The following is a 13756-nucleotide window of genomic DNA, read 5'->3' as shown; positions in this document are numbered from 1 at the left end:
CCGGCCCACTGGGATGTGGGGATGTGCAATGCCAAGGGCAGCACCATGGGGCGGCCCCTGCCAGGCTGCTGAGCAGGGACAAGGAGGCAATGAGGCCCCAGGCCTGCAAGGGTCACTTGTCTCCTCCTCATGGCTCAGGCCCAGGCCCAGCAGCCATGGCCAAAGTGCTGCAGGAGTTGGCTTTGTCAGGGCCTTGCAGCTGCTGCCCATCCCTGTGCCCTGTGCAGCCCAGGCTGTCCTATGGTGTCCGTACCCTGCGCCTGTGTCCTTGCAGGCTGTCGTCATCCCCCGGCTGCCCCACCTGGCTGGGCCCTTCTATTGCTGATAGCTCTGCGTCCTGCCTGCTTCTGCCTGGCCACACAGAACCTTGGGCTTGAATCCAGGAGGGTTTATTCAACTTTTCCTGTGCCTGTGATGTTTTAGCACAGGGAAAAGTCATGGAGGGCCTGGTTTCCCAGCAAGGATGGTTATAAGACACGGAGAAGACATCTAGCTCGAGAGTGCAGTGATAGAAAAAACAAGGAGTGAATCTGGGAACTTGGTTTGAGTTTTATGATAATGGCTAAATTGTAATTCACATGTAGCAACTGTATATAAGAAACACTCTTTTAGAATCACATGTCCATGTAAGATTATGAGTTACCCCACTTTAGACCTCGAGGCTGCATAAGTGATGCCCTCTTAATTGCAAATTAGTGTTAAGGAGTTTTATTCTGGTATTTATGTAAATTGGGTTACAGAGGGGGCTCACAGTACCAAGGACTCTACTGTGACACCTTGGGACCTCATGGAACCAAAATCCTTTTTGACACAGCAGAGCCACATGGAACCAATGGCCCATTGTGATATTGCAGATCCAAGGAGACCATGGTCACACTCTGGAACCTAATGGAATCAAAAGTACATTGTGACAGAGAAATGCTCCATGGAACCAAGAGTCCATTGTGACACAGCAGGGCCTTGTTGGAACAATGGAACAATTCCTAATAGTGCAGAAACTCATGGAACCAAGGGGCCGCTGTGTCATTGTGCAGCTCCATGGAACCAAGGAAACCATTTGGGCACTGCAAAGGCTCATGGAAGCAAGGGACCATTGTGACACTATGAGGCCCCACGGAAACCAGAGGGCAATGGGACACAGCGGGGCCTGATGGAACCAAGGATCCAATATGACACCACCATTGCTACACTGTGAGGCCCCATGGATCCAAGACAACAGGGAACAGGTCTCGTTGACTTGGCCTGACTAAATTGACCTTGGCATGTTGGGGGTCCCTTCTCATGTGCCCCTGAAACACTGGGGCTCTGTGCTTTCCTTCCTATGGGAATGTACTGCCCTTCTCATGCAGGTGCTTATGGCTGAAATAAAGATTCTGCCCCTAAAATTCCATATATCCAAGGTACAGAATCCAAGATATTTATTCCATTGTTCCCAGATGAAAGCTGCCAGGACAGAGAGCTCTGGCTGGCTGTGGCCTCTGGTGGCTGCCGTTCATCAGCCCCTGAAGCACTGGGGCTCTGTGCTTTCCTTGCAGTGGAGACTATGGTGACACTCCAGGGCCTCATGGATCACAGGGACCATTGTGACACCTCAGGGTCTCATGGAACCAATGGGATCATTGTGGCACTGCTGGGCCCCATGGGACCAAGGGGCCACTGTGAAGCAGCAGGGCTTTGTGGAACCAAGAGGCCGTTGTTGCATTACAAAGCCTGGTGGAACCAAAGGTGAACCATTGTGATCCTGCAGGGCACTGTGGATCCATGGAGACCATTGTGACACTGCAAGGCCACATGGAATCATGGAGACCATGGTGACACTGCAGGACCCCACAGAACCGACTGTGACCCTGCTGGGCCTCATGGCAGCAAGGGGCCAATGTGACACCTCAGAGGCAAGGGGAACATTGTGACACTACAGGGCCTCATGGAACAAAGAGAACATGGAACAGATCTGGCTGGTTTGGCATCCCAAGGGCCACCTGACAGGTCCAGCTGATTTTGTAATGTTGAGGGCTGCCTCTCATCAGTGCCTCTGGAGTACTGTGCCTCAGTGCTTTCCTTCCTATGGAGAACCATCTGTCTTTCCAGGTGGTCATGGGCAAAATTAATACTCCCCCTGAAAAATTCCCTATATGCAAGGGTTCTCTGAGAAAAAAGCTGGCAGGACAGAGCGCCCTGGCTGGCCTTGGCCTCTGGTGGACACCTCTCATCTCAAGGAGGTTCTGAGGAAAGTATTTGAACAGGTTTGACTACTGGAGCATCACTGAGTCTCTCATCCTCCAGCACTAGGGCTGATCTGGAGCCTGATCTCCCTCTCCACCCATCAGCAGCTGCTGAGCCTTTCAAGGGGGCCAGGGCTGTGGGGTGAGTGCACCCAGTGCTGGAGCAGCCCAGAGCAGGCACTGCCATGTGGTTTACCCAGATTTGGCTGGGCTGGGTTGAGGGCAGGGGAGGTGGGAAGAGTTGGGCAGAAGCTGGGCTAGACTGGGAAGTGTCCAGGAGATAAAACCCACCCATGTCAGCTGAGCTGTGTGACTCTGCAGGGCCAGGACACGTTCCAGCAGGTGTGTGGAGCTGTGCCAGTCCCCTGGCAGGGATCTCACACTGGCAGGTGCAGCACTGAGGAGGTTGGTCTGTGGCCTTGGTGGCATGGCCAGTGTGAGAAGGTGCCCCAGGGCTTTGACCATCCCTCCAGCCTCTTCCATCAGCCACTGGCACACCTGGGCACTCACCCCAGTTTATTGGTCTATTTGTTCTGTGGTTATCTCCTTCCTCCTGCTGATTTCAGCACTGGTGTAGGGGCAGCATCAGCCCTGCCCAGGCTCCCTCCTCACTCAGCCCTTGGAAGTCCCCAGGGCAGGGCTCTCTGTGAACCCTGGCATGGGATGTGGGTGTTGGAACTGGACACTGAGGTCTGCTGTGGACACTCTGGTGGCGAACATTTGCCCACCCAAAACACACCCTGTGCTGTGCTGTGCCGTGTCTGCTGAGGGGGATGTGGGGCCTGTGCTGGGCAGGGGGGCTGTGCTGCCTCAGGGACAAATGACAGGGATGAGCCAGAACACAACGACCAGGAGGTGGAAGTGAGGGCAAGCTATATGAGAAGAATTCAGAGATCTGACCTGAGCGTGTGTTCATGCGTTTAGGAAAGCCAAAGCTCAGCTGGAGCTGATAGAGGCTGCAGGAACATCCAGAGCAATGTTAATTCTGCTGCTGTATTTGCAGGAAATGGCTGCAAAAGGAACATGTCAACCTGCTGCTAAATGAGAGCAGGAGGGGCAAATCTAGGATCATGGAATGGCCTGGGTTGGAATCCTAAAGATCATCCAGTTCCAATCTCCTGCCATGGACAGGGACACCTTCCACTGGACCAGATGGCTCCATGCAACCTGGCCTTGAACACGGCCAGAGGTGGGGAGTCTGCAGCCTCTCTGGGTAACCTGTGCCAGGGCCTCTCCACCCTCACTGGGAAGAATTTCTTCCCAATATCCTATCTAAACCTGCCGTCCTTCCCCTCATGGCCATTCCCTGTTGTCCTGTCACTCTGAAGGCCATTCCCTCTTTTCCTGTCACTTTGTTCAAAGTCCCTCTCCAGCTCTCTCAAAGCCCCTTTAGGTGCTGGAATGGACTCCAATGTCTCCCTGGAGCCTTCTCACACCCAGGCTGAACAGCTCCAGCTCTCTCAGCCTGGCTCCAAAGCAGTTCCAGCCTTGCAAATGTCCATTGTGACACTGCAGGGCTTCCTGTAACCAAGGGTGCATTGTCACACTGTGGAACCAAGGAGACCCTTATGACACTGGGGTCCCCATGGAAACAAGGGGCCACTGTGACACTTTGGGGCCTCAAGGAACCATAAGTGTCCTTTGCGATACTGCGGAACCAAGGGGCCATTGTGACACTCTAGGGCCCCATAGAAACAATGGGACATTGTGACACTTCAGGCCCTCATGGAACCAAGGAGAGCAGTGTGGCACTACAAGGGCTCATGGAATAAAGGAACCCTTGTGACACAGGGGAGGCCAAGGAAACCAAGTGGTCCATTGTGACATTGAGGGGCCTCCGAGAACAAAGGGGCCATTATGACACTTTTGGGTGTTATGAAAGCAAAGGGGATCCTTGTGGCATAGTGGGGTCTTGTGTAACCAAGGGCCTGTGTGGCACAGCTTGGCCTCATGGAACCAAGGCCATTTAAAAACTGCTGAGCCAAGTAGACCATTGGGACACTGTGGGGCCTGATTGAACTGATGAGAATATGGTGACACAGTGAGACTTTATGGCAACAAGGATCCATTGTGACACTTTGGGGTCTCCTTTAACCAGGAGTCCAATTGTGACACTGCAGAGCCAAGGAGATCATTGTGATCCTACAAGGTCTCATGGAACCAAGTGGCCATTGTGTCACTTTGGGGCCCCATTGGACCAAGGCCACCGTTGTGACACTGTAGGGCATCATGGAACCAAAGGGCCCTTGTGACACTGCAGGGCCCCATGTGTAAGAGACAATCCAAAGATCCCTCATCTGCCTCACGACCATCGTCAACGACAGAGACTGAAACCTCTAAAAGCGACTTTAAAATCTCAGCACATGAGTTCTGGCCTGGCTGAGGTGGGATGTTGACCAAGTGCTGCCTGCCGGTGTGTTTGATGGAAAAACCGCAGCACGCATTTCTATCGGAACATCAGAACCTGAGCAGAAACAATGGGCAAGTCACGGTGAAGTGACTGCGCCTGCTGACTTGTACTGGTTGACACTGTACCTGCTGACGGCTGACCTGTTCTGAGTTCTCAAAACGAACACACTGTACTGATTTCCCCCACCTGTTTGGCCAACTGCCTGTCGCTTCGGAGAGGACTATAAGGACCCCTGAGTTAACCACAGACTTTGAGATCTCCCCACAGAAGAAGACGGATCTATTGGCCGGACCACGAGGATTTCGTCTCTCCGTTGGTAGCTATAACCCACCTCCTCTTTCTCTTTTCTCGCTATCCTTTATTTCCCTTCAAATCTCCACTATTGCATTTGTTGGCACTAAATAAAGGTGCATTTTTGATTGAGTAAACTGAGTTGTCCCCTGCTCTGTCTTTTGCGCCTTGAGATCCTTAAAACAAACCATCAGGTTCCCTGCATATATTTGCGGACCCTGACATTAAATTGGCGTCACGGACAGGATCTTGATGGACAGAGGGATTGCGGGTTTTATATAGTTTGTAACAGGGAAAGGACCCTCGTCTCAGCCACACCTAGCACGCCACTTTGGTGAGCGCTGTTAGAAAGCAAGGGGGGCGAGGGAAAATTCCCACAAACTCTATACGCCCAGGCGAATAGCACTCCCTGTCATCAGGATTTCACAAAAAGATCTCATTGTGCAAAAGATGGGACTGTAGTTATGGTTTTTTGTGTGTTTTGGGCTGCTTGGTGTAGTTGAGGAGACAACTATTTGTAACTAAGGTGAACCTCCCAGGCAGTTTTGGTCTCCTCGCCCATTCCAGGGAAGCGAAGGGAAACACAGTTTTAGCTGTGCTTTTGGTGTAACTTTAAGAATACCTTCCTGAGAGTGGTTTTGGTCCCTTCACAAAATGACTGAAAAAGATAAGAATGCATTTTATGCTTTGTTACCGAAACATGGTGCTAGATCTTCTCCAGATGGAGAAAGGTGGGCACAGAATAATTGGTTTAATTTTGAAAGCATAGTGAATAGAATATATCCTTTACAACATGATGCTAGATATAAACTGGGCAGAAATAAAACCATTCTTTGCTCAGTTTTGGGGGCCTGTCTCTCGGCAGCCATAGCAACCCGTTTTAAATGGGTAAGTGAAGAAAAAGCAGTGATAGAATCCCTGCAAAATTTGGTAGAAGCTTTGCAAACACAATTAGAACAGGAAAGAAAGAATTATTTGCTGCAGACTTCCCTTGCAGAAGGGCGAAGTAAAAACTTAAAATCTGCAGATTCACCCACAGAAATAGAAAGAAAGGAGACATGCAACATTAAACAAATCTACCCTCAGAAAGAATTAGAACACATGTAAAATTGTGGGGAACACTGTTGCTCCAACTTGAGACCTCTCATCAAAACAGAATATAATTCTATAAATGAAGAGGATCATGATCCCCACATAACCACCAAAGAAATACCATACACGGCCACTGAATTAGCTAAATTAAAGAAAGAATACTCCCGCCTCCCAAGTGAATAAGAGACGGAGTATGTGTTTAGAGTTTCCCTTACTGGGGGTGACCAAATTCAATTAAGTGAACAAGAAGCAAGTGGGTATTGGGGACATGGAGTTTTCTTAACAACAGGAAATACACGTGCTCCATGGTCCCTGACACAGCGTGCAGCTTACTGGGCAGGGGGGTTAAACCCCCTTGAGAGGGGTGACCCTCTGGCAATAGTCGGCACTCCAGACCAACTCCTAGAAAACATACACAAAGCTGCATGCTTGCAAATGATGCATGAAAGGAAATTAATCTCTGGCTATGAGTCACCAATGCAACAGCCTGCCAAACCTGAGATCATGACCCCCCTAATTCGAGGTTTGCCAGAATCTCTTAAACCAACTGCAATTCTTCTTCAATAAACAAGAGCATCTATCTCTCTGGTAGATAGTCTTGAAAGATTTCTTGGCCATACAAGAGATCGAACTGGTTCCACTGACTCCACTGACTCCTCAACTTTTACAACTCCAAGCACACAATATAACAGCAGTCATAAACTTTAGACATGGAGTGAGGTAGCAGAGAAGTTAATAAGTCACAGTAGAAAATATGGACCAGTGAAGTACTCAGAGGACAAACAAGAAAAACCCAGAGGAGTCAGGCACGTTGCCTCTCCTAATGAAAAATCAGAAAAGGGAAAACAAATTTCCAACTGGCAGCAACGGTGGTGGCTAGGACTGAAAAGGGGAGTGCCACGAGAAGTAATGGATAAATTGCCATATGAGAAATTGGCTAAAATAATTTCTAATTGGCTCTGTCGCAAACATATTGTATTGGAACCATCAAACCGACAACCCAGCGCATCTCCTCTCTGCAAAGACGACAGCCCATCCTCCACTAACTTGGAAAACCAAGCAATTTTTGGACAAACATCTGCAGAACTAAGGCCATCTGCTGGATTCAGAGAACCAGTGTCCAAAGAACAGTAGCAGGAGCCAGTGAAGAGAACATCGCTCAGCGTCACTCCAGGCACGGCTGATGCCGGGCACAGCTCAGCCTGTGGGGAGCTCCCATAGCTCCTGCCTTCTCCCTCCCTGCTGACAGCTCCCTCCCTCCAGCCCTCAAACCCTGCCCATCCCCCCTTATTCCCTCCCAGCTCATCCCTTTGCTTCGCCTTTCATTAATAAACACTTTGGCTTCTTCACTTTACTTGCATCTCTGTGGAGCTGAAGCGGCGTAAAAACCTGAGCCCTGGCACATACAGGCCCCTGCTGCCGTCCTCTTCCGCGCCGTGTTTTGTGCAGAGACACAGAAGAGCGAGGCCGCGTCAGGCTGGAAAGGTGCCTGTGCTGAAGGTCCAGTTCCACAACACTGTGGAGTTTAAGGTCTTACTGAGCAGCCTGAAGCTCCTGGATTTTGGAAGAGCCAACCTGAGTATGCTCTGAACCCAGCGGTGAGGGATTCCATGGCAAGCATCTACAGAGGGCAAAGGAGCTTGGAATGCTGGAAGCTTTCAAGAATAGCTTCCTGAAAGCACAGCAGTGCTCCATCGCTGCACAGGGTCAGGGAGAGGGCAGAAGCAGAGACCATCAGGCCTTAACAGGGAGCTTTGGGTGTGCCTTAGGGCAAGTGAAGCAGCAGCAGCACGGTGGCCGAGACTCGGACACGTGACCGAGCCAATGGCCCGAGTGCCGTCAGGCAGTGCCGGGATCCCGGCTGCGGTTCCGGTGCCCAGAGCGGAGGAATCGCAGCCCCTGCCTCAGAGCCTGTCAGAAAGCCAAGCAAGTGAGAGCAGAGGGAGGGCAGCCTTCCAGTCTCTCCTGGGCATGGCCACAAAGCAGCCCCTGCTTCTCCTTCCTCCGCCTGTGTTTGGGGTGTGCTGATGGCAGTGCCAGCCAGGCTGTGCTCTGTGTTCCAAAGGCTGTGGAGAGCGGGCATGAAAAGTGCTGCATGCACCGCAGAGTGTCCTGGAAGGTGCTGGCAAGAGCATCCTGCGGGAACAGGGCTCTGGTCTCTGGCCGGGAAGAGCCTGGTTTTGCTGCTGTGAGCGCAGGCAGGCGTCGAGGCAGGTGAAGAGGCAGCAGGCAGCTTGTGTTTGTAGAGGGCCTGGGGCTGCATGTGCGAACCTCCACCTGGAACCACACTGGGTGAAATCCCAGCTAGAGCTGGAGCGCCTGTCCAGAAAGCACCAGAAGGAATTCAGCCTTGCCAGGGTTTCTTAAGAATGTGTTGGTGTTCCCCAGGAAAGGTACACATTTGGGGAAACGCCTCTGGGGGAAAGGGGCTTGCTGCTGAAGGAAAGCGCTTTCCTAGGAGCTCCCGGTGCTGTAGGAGCAACTGTCCCCCTTTGGCTCTCTGTGGTCCTTTCAGTCCTTGAGGCCCATTGCACTCGGCAGATGGACAAGGGAAGGGAGAAGGCTTTGAAGAGCAGGTTTGGAATCCACCTGGACTTGCGGAGACCAAGGCCAGCACCTGCAGCAGGGTGTGTTCCCCCCCGTTTGGACACAGGTGTGACCAGGAGCATCTCTGTCCAGCTGCCAGCCCCAAAGCTGTCTTTGAGAGCTGTGAATTCAAAGGCCTTCGCGCACACCCCTCTCACATCTTACCTGTCTGCTGTGTTTCAACTCTTGGCAATATGCATTCGCCTCTTGCTTGCTGGAAGCTGCTGTGGCCCAGAGGGCCGGCACCGAGCTGGGCTGTGTGGGCCAGGCGGCACGGAGAGTCTTGGCTTATCTTGGGGTGTCTGTGGCCTCAGAAAAGGCTTGAAAGGTTTGCCTCCCAAGGCGCCCTGCTCACTGGCTCTTCCTGTGCATCTTGGAGAGAACAAGGCAGGCATTTCTGGCAGCTGGGCATTAGCAGGCCTTCAAATGGGGGCGTTTTGTGGAGCAGGCTCAGCTGAGACACCCTGAGAGGAGCCCAGCACTCCTTGGCCCTCTCCGCAGACACGTGAGCATTGTCTGCTTTCAGGATGACCCCGGCTGTGTCAGGGGGTGCTGCTACGTGGACACGAGACAGCCGGTCCTGTCCTGCTGGGTCCCAGCAGTGCCTCGCAGCAGTCCTGCATCCCCGTCAGGATGCCGGCCAAGAGAGGTCCTGGAAGCTGAGGGAGCTGATTTGAAGCTTGCGCGGGTGCCTACAGGTCAAGGCCAAGGGCGTTCCCTCAGGATAGAGCAGTCCTGAGAGGTCTCTAGAATTCAAAGAAATCAGCAGACAAATGCATTGTCCACCAAAAGCTCTTTGATTGGCAGGAGGTTAGGGCTCTGCACCCCACCACAAGGCTTCTTTGCCACGTCCAAATTGCAGTGGCTTTCTGTAGGAATTCTATCAAAAATACCTTCTGTCTTTAGACTGCTGAGGTGATTCCATAGGCAGGGGCTTAGAAAGAAACACATTGCATCAGAATCCTAGACTTGAAGCTAATGTCCATCTGCTGGCCAGGAGGAGTCTCAGCGCACCAAAGCAGCTCATCTTCCTCACCCCTTCCCTGCACAGGGCTGATTCTGTAGCTACCCTTAGGTCTTCCCCAAGGCTATGTCTAAAGCTTTTTGTCAAGTCACTCTCTTGCCAAGTTAGGCTTCCAGGTTTTTCTTATGTTAACTGGTGCTAAGTACTCCTGGATATGTGTGCTAAGTTCTCTTTCCTTCTGTCAATTGCCTGTGCTTCCTTACATCAAACAAAGGCCTTGTTTCATTCCTAAATGTGCCTGATGCTGGCCCAAGTCTTTTGGCACTGCTTGCTTTCCTGTGGCATGTTCTACCTCCCCCGAGAGTAAAGAGGGAGCTGGAGAAGGAGCTTGCCAGGCTGCCCTCCATCCTTTACCAGCAGTCTTGCTTAAGCGGACAAGTCCGAGCTGAGCGCAAAGGGAACAGCCGAGCACGGGAAGGGTGGGTAGGAAGGATGATCCAGGAACCGTAGGCCTGGCAGCCTGAGCTTGCTGCCGGGGACGGCCTTGGAGCACATCCTCCTGAGTGCCATCCCACAGCACGTGCAGGGAACCAGGGGGTGGGAAAGCTCTGCGGAGGGATGGGGACAGCTGCGGGTCTTGGCAGGGTGTTGAGCTGGGGTTGGTGTTGCTGGGCATGTTGGGGAAGGAGTCGTCTGGAAGATGAGAGGTCTATGCTGGAACTGGAGTCACTTTGAAGGCACCACCTGTGGTATGGCACAGCTTTGGTTATGGAGGACAGAAGGAATAGCTGAGACTTATCAAAAGCCTGATGTCTCTGTGGAAGTGAAGAACGACTCGAGAAAAATGCAGAACACTTCCACAAGCCAAATACAGGTCCCAAATGGGAAAACAAACAAAGAAAACTTTGTGACCTCCAGAAGGAGCCCATGCACCCTTGGGCTAGAGCACTGCAGAAGCCAAGACATAGAGCTTCACTGAGCCAGATGCTCACCTGGAGCACCAGCCCTTTGGTGCCTCAACATGGCAGATCAAAGCCCATTTCCCAGCTGTCACTGGCTGGGGCAAATGCTAGGTCCTGGCAGGATTGCAGCACTCAGCATCCTTAGCCAGCAGCAGCATGTGCTGGCTGGGCAGAAACTTGCACCTCTGCCTTGCACTAAAGACAGCACCCTGCAGAATTGGCATTTACTATCTCAGGAAAATCTGAGTCTGCTGTCACCACAGCTGTCGGGTTGTGGTAACTTTGCTCATTTTGCTCCTCTTTGGCCTCTTCTCCAGCAGAAGAGAGAGCCATCAGCACTGCAGGTGGCTGAGGAGCTTCCACTAACTGTAGCAATGTATCTGCAGCAATGTATCTGCATAACTTGGAATACAAAGTGCTCAAGCCCAACTACCACCTAGAGATATTAGTTACAAGTAGCAGCTCTTTGGGAATATATCAAGGACACAGAGAAACAAACTGGTCTAAAAAGGAGCCTGGGAAATTGAATACCAGGACAAAAAGAATGAGCTAGATGTCATGAAGGCTCGGAATTATGGCCAATCAAATTGCCTAAGGCACGTGTGCTGAGCCAACAAAGCAGACGAACCAATCAAGAAAGGCATGAAGGTGTGAACAGTGGTCTTACAATCTATAAACATAGTGTAATGTAAATATGAAATGGCTTCTGCAGAAATCCTATCGGTTCTGTCGTTCAGAGGTACTGAGCTCCCACAAGTATCATTCAGATGTATTTGCTGGCAGCCAGAAATGAAAATTCGGGACTCAAGCTGTAGCCCTAAAGAGCAGGGAGATGCTCGAGGAGGCACCACCTTTGTTTTAGCAATTCAGCAAGTGAGCGAGTCCTTCTGTGAAAGGAATCACTACCCTCCTTGCCTTCCTTCTGGCACCTGAGAAGGACAAAGACTGTCCCAAATGCAATTTGCAGGCTGCCACAAGTCTGTGCTACTTGTGTCTTTTCAACACAGCTCTACCCAAAGCTGCAGCCACAGCTGACACTGGAGAGGAAAGCCCCTGAGAGCAGCAGAGTCTGTGGGGGCTGTTGGCATTTACCTCTCCTCCTGTGGCAGTGTTGAGTGCTTTACAAACCTCTCCAAAAGTCTGAGAAACAAAAGAGCCACAAAGAAAGGAGAAAGCGTTTAGATCTTGGAGTGCAAGCCAGCCCAGACTGGAGATCTCTGCTGGAAATGCCTAAAACCTGCAGGATGTAGAAGGGCTCTGTCAGAAGGCAGATGAGGCATTTTGCTCTCAAGTGCATGGCCACTGGGCCTGAAGCATTGAGGATGACTGCCTCAGCTCAGAAAGAGAGTTTCTTCTTTCTTCTCGGGTTTCAGTCTCTAAATTATGCAGTTCTAATCCCGACCATGGAGTATTTCCTTCAGCAAACTCTTGGAAAGAAAGCTTTGATAGGAGGTAGGTTTCTCTTTCAGACAAGCACAATTCTTCTCCCTCTGTACATGTGGCCAACTGATTATAGCTATACAAAAATGCAGAGGAAATTAACACACCGCTGTCCCACACTTGAGAGACCAGGAGATCTACCAGGTCTTGTTGCCTACTGCAGGCAAGACCTTGGCAGTGTGACCATTTGACAATTTGACAATGCCTTCTGGCCACGCTTACAAATTCTGACTGGGACTGAGAGATGGGACAGTCTAGCCTCAGTGTCTGAACATTTTTGCAGCTTGCCTGACTTCAGACTTGATAGATATTCTACCAGGAAAACACCTGGCCCATGGTTTTGTGGTTGGACTCCCCCGCTGCCGATATTTTTGACTTTGATCTATTTTGTCATGGGATTTTCCGTGCTCAAAAATGTCCCTGAGGAAAACAAAATTAGAGATGCTGACTTTCAAGCAGAGATCCCAGCTACCAGGAGGCACAAAAGGCAGCCCCATTGCTGGGGCTCTGAACACTTTGTGGTCGCCTGGGTAACAACAACAAAACAACCAGAGACAGCTCTGAAGCAAAAATGGCCAGCAGAGACTGATTTTCTCCAGAAGTTCCTCTGGGGAATCCTAAATGTCCCTGTGATATCAAACTGAGGAGGAACATTTGGTCCAGCGACGCTGCCACGTGCACACAATACGCTATCCTCCAGACAACAAATACACAAGACGTACTCAGTAGCTCCAGGGAGTCCTCCTCGATCTGCTGTTGCTGAGCAGCAGCTGTGTCAGCACAGGAGATGAACCGACTGCCCGGGATCACCGTCTCAGCTTGGGGAGCTAAGGCTCCTTGACACAATGCTCCTGCTGCAGCTGGTTTGGTGCAAGAGCCTGTGTTGATCTGGGAGAAGAAATGAGTTTGGCTTAGAAAGGTGGCTGGCAGAGATGACCCTGAGATGCCATTCCAAATGCCAGCCCTTAGGAAGATGCTGTCAGTCTGCCACACGCAGGGCTCTTCAAATGGATTTTTTGCACGTCCACTTCCCTTTGACTGGATGGGCCAAAGCCAAAGGCTGGTTTTACTGGAGTTCATGGTCAGATTTATGTTCCATTTTTAGGGATCTTCTGAAGGAGGACTGCCACAAGGACCATTCCACCTCCTCCCAAGGGCTCTTTTCCCCCTCCAAGGGCTGCAGACACACTTGCAGCTCCTTGTTGAAATGTTCTACCTCCTCCCACGGAGTGCTCTTGTCCTCCACCCTGTTCAGGTCATGCTCAACCGGCAGCACTTCTGGTGGAGGCAGTTCCTGTGGCTCACACCGATCCTGGGGCTCCTCCTCCTCAGTCATTTGCAGGAGGCCTTTGCAGGCTGCCTGGCCAGATGTCAACAGTTTCACCTCGAGTCAAAAAGAACAAAGCAGTCAGAGACTACAGCTTGTCCCTGTCAGCCAAGAGTCATCAGCTGTGAGCAAAGGGAAAGAAGAGATTTACAAGGGCTACAGACAGCTTGTTTCCATCCTCCATCTTGGGCACCATGTTCCACTGTTAAAACACCACAAGAAATGAGGAGAGCAGGAAGAGGCCAGCAGGAGTCAGTTTGGATGACTGCTGGACAAAAGGCCAAAGGACTACTTCCATTGTCCAGGGCAGCAGTTGAGATTCAAGATACCAGGAAATGTCCTTCAGAACGGCTGCCATAGACACTACAGCAGGATGGCCGTCAGAGGCATCACCCCACTTGCCTGCTGCTCTGCAGTGGAAAGGCAAGAAGGGCAGAAAGCACCAGCTTGGTGACTGTGGCG

At 51.3% G+C, this 13756-nt stretch overlaps 1 pseudogene; it reads left to right on the top strand.

The window, feature by feature from the left end:
- The first annotated feature begins 5577 nt into the window (after positions 1 to 5577).
- LOC136302454 (uncharacterized) lies at positions 5578 to 7149 on the top strand (annotated as a pseudogene).
- Positions 7150 to 13756: the final 6607 nt, after the last annotated feature.

The sequence above is a fragment of the Chamaea fasciata genome, unplaced genomic scaffold (genome assembly GCF_029207755.1).
Source record: "Chamaea fasciata isolate MVZ Bird 193981 ecotype frontalis unplaced genomic scaffold, bChaFas1.0.hap1 SCAF_29, whole genome shotgun sequence".
NCBI lineage: Eukaryota > Metazoa > Chordata > Aves > Passeriformes > Sylviidae > Chamaea > Chamaea fasciata.
The sequence above is the reverse complement of the archived record's forward strand: the minus strand, read 5'-3'. Positions and strand labels throughout refer to the sequence as shown.